Source organism: Setaria viridis, chromosome 1 (assembly GCF_005286985.2).
Source record: "Setaria viridis chromosome 1, Setaria_viridis_v4.0, whole genome shotgun sequence".
NCBI lineage: Eukaryota > Viridiplantae > Streptophyta > Magnoliopsida > Poales > Poaceae > Setaria > Setaria viridis.
In genome coordinates this window covers 10,511,159-10,517,840 of record NC_048263.2, presented here as the reverse complement: position 1 = coordinate 10,517,840, position 6,682 = coordinate 10,511,159, and the positions used below count along the sequence as shown (strand labels likewise).

The 6,682-nt window shown below is 40.0% G+C and overlaps 1 pseudogene; it reads right to left on the bottom strand.

Moving 5' to 3' along the window:
- Positions 1 to 4,179: 4,179 nt before the first annotated feature.
- On the bottom strand, positions 4,180 to 6,682 carry LOC140221592 (uncharacterized; annotated as a pseudogene).

Sequence of the window (6,682 nt, the reverse complement as noted above, 5' to 3'; positions counted from 1 at the left end):
AAGATCTGAAATTATGATCAGTTTGATGATATTCCTCCATTTTCAGTCGAGGTTGACCCAAGCATCCTGATAGCCAAAGAGGACGCTCTATGCTTACGGTGCAATCACAACCAAGGGATGTTCGTTAAGAGAAAGGTTATTAACGTTCCATTAGATAATGTTGTGTCATGTATTAGAACCATTATGCTGTGTTTTGTGGTCAAGTGACAAATTATTGTAATAAGACATTGTAATAATTTGTAATGTATTGTGGTCAAGTAACAAAGTTTGTGGTCAAGAGACAAAGTAATGTAATAACGTTCTATGGCGGCACGCTCAATCCCGAAGATGGATCATTTGTATTTGGCCAAGAATTAAGAGAAGCGGCTATGAGGCTTGTTGAGTTAATAAAGGCAACGACCGAAGGATCTTTCATACCTGATCGAGAGAAGGACGAGCTGACTATGGCACTAGGTAATCCAGAACACCTTAGACATTGCCGAGGCAAAGGAGTAATTCCATGAAAGTTTGCCTTTCTTGAGCACATTGATTCCTACGGAAGTCGCTAAAAAAGTAAGGCTGAACACGCACGATAACTGCGAGAGTTGCAAGAACACGTAGCTTTGAGAGAGGCAAGAATGGAGGAAGCAATCGACCGATGTGTGGCTCTAGCTCTTAGCAAACGAGCCACTGAACAAGCAACTGCATCATTAGGGGCTAATGTCAACGTAAGCCTCTCTCGTGGTTGAAGCAGTGTCGCTTCCACGGAAGCCCCAACATGAGGATCTTCTGACATATTTGAGGACAACCAACGCCATCCCGTGGACGACATCACTGGGAGAGCCCCTTGTGAGCTTGTTACTCCCATGAAAAACAAGCTCATCGTGGTGGCTTATGGTGTGGCTAAACAACCGACACAAGGCCAAACAATTCATGGCGTGGAAATTCCAGCTGGCGGTTACACTAAAGTTGGGGTGGACCGAGTGGCTGACGGTTGGGAAGACCTAGAACTAGAGATCCTTGGAGGTGATGGGGAAAAGAATCTAGGAGAAGCCATTCATGGTTGGATTCTATGGCCTAAGCGCTACATAAGAATTACGCAACCGAATCTCTCGATCTTGGGATCATCTCCTCAAGGCTCAAGGGTAAGATCATCTACGCCATCTGCCAGGGTACCCTCTCCATTACCAGACAAGGATCCTAGCATGAGTCTACCAGCTGATAGGGATCCTAGCATGACTCCACACTCTCCACCAGCTGACAGGGATCCTAGCATGAGTCCACCTCCCCCTGTTATGAGCAAGACTACACGGCGAAAGACGCGTTTAGTTCCGCCTACTACAGCTACAAAGAAGAAGCAGAAGAAGCCAAAGGAGAAGCAACCAAAACCCAAGAAAGCTTACGAGATGACTGATACAGAAATCAACGCAGTAGTGGATGCAAAGGTTAAAGCTCACTTCGCACCAAAGCCTGTCGTGAAGAAAGATCCACCACTTGATAAGGTTAAATTACAGGCTTTCATTAGAATTATGGAGAAAAAGGCAGAGAAACCACCGCTATCTGACTACGAGCGCTCAATAACAAAGGTTTTTCAGAAGAACAAGAAAAGTGGGTCAAGTATTCCACAGCTCAGAACCCTAATCCAACCGATCGATTGCCTCGCTCCAAGTACTTTCGGAGTTTGATAAGAACCTGCTTCTATTTGCCAAAGATACAAATCTCACCCCAGCTCAACTTATAAATGTGCCGCTGGAGGAACTCTATTTCCTTTACAATCAAGGTGCACTTGACAAGTCATTCATCAGTTCCTCGGTTCTGTAAGTCTTTAATTTGCTCTAACTTCAAAATTCCCGCTCTAATCATTGTGCGATACCTTAACTCCTATTCGATTTTGTATCATATAGGATGGAGATTCAAACTTGCTGGAGGAAAGAATACTATAACATCGGCTTCTTGGAACCGGATATTATAAACAAGTCAATTGTAACAGATAGACCAAATCGGGCCTTGAAGAATATATATAAGTTCTTAGACAACCAACATTACAAGAAGTACATACTTCTACCATACAACTTCAAGTGAGCGTGTTTCCCATCTCTTTTCTTTTTCGATCTAGCAGTTAAACATAAGACTAACTAGCTTTGGCAATGCATATGTGTACAGCTTTCACTGGATACTCCTTGTTATCGCGGTTGATCGAAGCGCGGTCTATATCATGGACTCTTTGAGGAAATCAAGAGATCAATACAAAAACCTCATAGACATTCTTAACAAAGCATGGGCTCGCTTCCGTCGACAGCACGCAGGTGAATTCGAGGAGGAACTTGATTTCAAGCCTGAATTTCCAGTATGTGTTATATTTCTATATTCATGATAATTCCTTGAACACAACAATATTTCATAACTTCTTTTGCCATATATATATAGTGTTTGAGACAGAATCCGGAGAATAATTTATGCAAATACTATGTATGTGAGTTCATCCATGGCTTTGTAGGTCTCAAGCGTATAACCGACCACGAATTTAAAGTATGTATACAAATTTTTAACAATAAATTAGTTCTAATTATGTAGACCCATTGATCTACTATATAATAATCTTTGCCAATGACATAGATAAGAGACATGAAGGAAGTACTCCTCGAGATGGAAAAAATCAGGGTAATTGAAGAACAACTCAGTGGATTTCTTCTGCACAAGGTAATAAATCCAGCAGGGGAGTTTTATAATGATGGATCAAATCTGCATCACCGTCAGGACTTGGGTTCATAATAGTTGATCCAAAATGTTAAACTTGGAAAGTTGATGCAATGTAATATTATTCATATATGTGTATGCACAATATGTCTATATATATATAATATTATCTCAAATCTAATATTATAGATAAATACAACTTTATATATATTAGAATATTAAAACGTAAAGGAAACAAATATGAAATACTAATGTAGAATAAAGAAATAGAAAAGAAAATGAGAAAAAATAGAAAAAAAAGACCTTTGTACTAAATTGGCCTCTGCCACGCACGACGTGGCAGCCAATTTAGTACCGGTTGGTATAAACAACCGGTACTAGAGGCCACTTTAGTACCGGTTATTTGACCCAGTACTAGGCTCCCCCTTTAGTATCGAACTATCAATATCGGTTGCACAACCGGTACTAAGGGGGGTTAGAAACCCATAATGAAGGCGCTTCCCCCGCAATGTTCCCTTTGCAATTTTTTAACTGCATACATATTTCTCTGTTATTTTCGAACTGAAAACATGTAGCTCTGAACCCATGTTAGGCACCACAAAGACGGTTGCTAGAGCTAACTGGAATCATCAAACGAAGCTTTATTTTATTGGGCTCTTAAGACAGTACGACTTACCTAGATTTCGGACACAAAATGCATGGAGTAAGGAAGCATGGACCAGTATGGTTGCTCAGTTCAATTCAAAGTTTTCTTTGGCATTCACCGTACGTTGCTCAAGTGAAACAAAAGGAGCAAGATCTCAAAAAGGACGAATATCGAGTTGTAAAAGAATTGTCAGATGAAAGTGGTTTTGGCTGGAATTCTAATAGAAAGATGGTAACAGCACTGGATAGTGTGTGGAAGTCACCAGAGCAACGTCGAAACAAAGATGCCCTTTTGAGATGGCGACATAAATCATTTCCATACTATGATGACCTATATGCTCTATATGATGGTGAATTTCTGTTCATGGACCTAACTATCTATACTTATATTTGCAGATTGGTTGTTCTTTTACTTAAAAATATTATGTAGATAATATATTCAGGGTGTTATGCCGAAGGAAGAAGTTGTTATGGAATGGATAATTATGCGAATAAGGCAAAGAAATCTTCAGAAGTTCCTGCATCACCTTCGCCACAGTTGCATGTCACTGAGGGGCCGTTGCAGTCAACTTTGCCTACTCAATCTGCTACGGGTGCATCATACCTTCACTTTGATGTCGAAGGGCCCAGGGATGACACTATGTGAATGACTCTACATTATTTGGCTCACCCGATGGAGCTTATGCAGCAGAGTTCTCAAATAAAGAGCCATCTGTCCCAGAACAATTTCAGGGAACTCAATGCCAGACTTCGTGCCCATCTAGTTCAACTCCAGAGGCTGTTAGTGCTAAGCGAGTAAAAAGGCAGAAAACCAGCAGCATTATGTCAACTAAGGATTTCCAGGAGAGGTACTTAATGCTAAAAAAGGAAGAGATTGATCGATTTGCAGCTATCTAAGAGAAGAAAATGGAGGATCCCTACAGCATCAATAAGTGTGTTGCGGTGCTTGAGGGGTTGCTTGATCTACAAATGGAAGAGATGATAAAAGCAGCAGACATATTCAAAGACAATTCAGCAAACAGGGAAACTTTCCTCTCAGTTTCTCGTGATGAAACATGGTTGGGATGGTTGCGCAAATAGATTGAGCTTACCTAAGCAAATTTGGACCATGATAGCTTTTGACTTTTGGCCTGTGTGCAGGTATGCTACATGGTACTGAAACTGAAACTAGATAAGTGATAATTGGCACGGTAACCTAGTATTCATCTCGTTCCAAATTGTAGGTTTGTTTTGACTTTTATAGATCTATGAACCTAGAAATTTCAAAACGACCTACAATTTAAAACGGAGAGAGTACAAACTAACTCATTAAGAGGGTGGTTACATTAAATATTTGAGAGGTTTCTCTATCTATGACATGTTCGTCTTGCAATGTAACCCTCCCACATCCTTTTTCTATGCCATCTCACTTATCATTTCCGCTTGACGTAAGAGGACGTTTGGATCCTTAAGCTAAAGCTTAGTCCATATCACATCGAATATTCGGAGACTAATTAGGAGGACTAAACATGAGCTAATTATAAAACTAATTACACAGATGGAGGCTAATTCGCGAGACGAATCTATTAGGCCTAATTAATCCATCATTAGCACATGTTTACTATAGCATCACATTGTCAAATCATGGACTAATTAGGCTCAATAGATTCGTCTCGCAAATTAGTCTCCATCTGTACAATTAGTTTTATAATTAATCTATATTTAATACTCCTAATTAGTATCTAAACATTCGATGTGACATGAATTTTAGGAGGACTAAATAACCAAACGGGGCCTAAGTTGTTAAATACTGACTCATCATTACTATATTGGTCATCTCGTTCTGGTACATCCTGCATGTTATTTTGATTGATATCTTCGGTAGGATCATGGGCCAATGACATATCCCCATTGTGTAGCCGTATGAAATTGTGAGTTACACAACAAGCTGCAGAGACATCGACCTGTGTGTCGATATCATACAATGATGCAGTTTTTAACATGGGGTACCTCATTTTTAATATACCAATAATTCTCTCTATGTGGTTCCGAAGTTGAGCGTGTCGAAGGTTGAATAATTCCTTCTGATTTTGTGGTTTTTGCCCGACTCTTCCTTATTCTTGTAAATGATATCTAGTTCTGCGATATGGAGCAATAAATTCTGGTGTACTAACATAGCCTGCATCTACAAGATAGAATTTACCAGAAGGGACACTAAATCCATGGTTGAGTGCATCCTAAAGAACTCTTGCATCCGAAGCATATCCCTCCCAACCAGCATGCACATATACAAACATTAGATCAAAGCCACATGCTACCATTATGTTTTGTGATAGACCTTGTTTTCTGTTTCTACATGGTTCTTGTTGTCCAGGAGGCATGGTCATAGGAACATGAGTGCCATCAATAACATCAATAGAATTCTGCACATATTTATCTATGATTAATATCAAAACCACCAATAAAATTATTATTGTCATGATACAAGTAAAAAGTTGATTACCTGAAAGTATGGAGCAAATTTAGGCTGCCTTAAGATGTGATGTGGGTGTAGAGAAGGTAGTTGTATATAGCTGCACGTGAGCTGTGTAAGTGCATTCAACACTGCTCTAAAGTGGCAGGTAATTGTTTCTCCGCTATGCTGAAATGTATCTTGCAATGTGCGATTGCTTGCATTCTTTGATACTGCATAAAGAAATATACCTAACTGCTCTTCCACAGAGAGGTACCTTGAATCGGCAAGAAGGTTGTTTTCACGCAATCTTCTGACCAGTGCTTCAAAAATCTCTCTTTCCATATGGAACCGTCTTTTGCATAGGGCCTTATGCCCTGTCAGAGTTTCATGAATATATGTGGCTCCATTTCGGATAGAGTTGTGTATTGGTTTCTTTTTGGATGGTTGGATGAGCTACCTTCTTCTAATGTTGGGAGGACAAAGAAAAGGAGCTCATCTTCATCTTGTGATCGCGGGCGATAGTTTGGATCCATAGAAAGAAAAGCACTTGACTACCACCTAGCAAATGGTTGCTAGTAATTGGGCTGGTTTCTAATAAAACTCTCCAAGGTCTGAAGAATGAGCAAGAACACTCTGTGTGGAAATGCTGTCCTAGCATGCTTTATATAGCAACTACGCAGCAACGGCTACCAGCAAGCAATGACTGCAAGCAAGCAACGGCTACAAACAGGCAACAGCTAGGAACTAGCAACATTCAAATTATTTCCTGCATTCCAAACAGCCTAAATATTCTGTTCCTGTGTTTTGGATTCATGTAGTTTTCCACTTTCCACTCCCTTCCATTCCTGCGTTTTTTTCCCACTCTTGTATTTTACGTTCTTTGTTCCAAAGAGGGCCTAAACATCCACACCAAACAAGGGATATCAA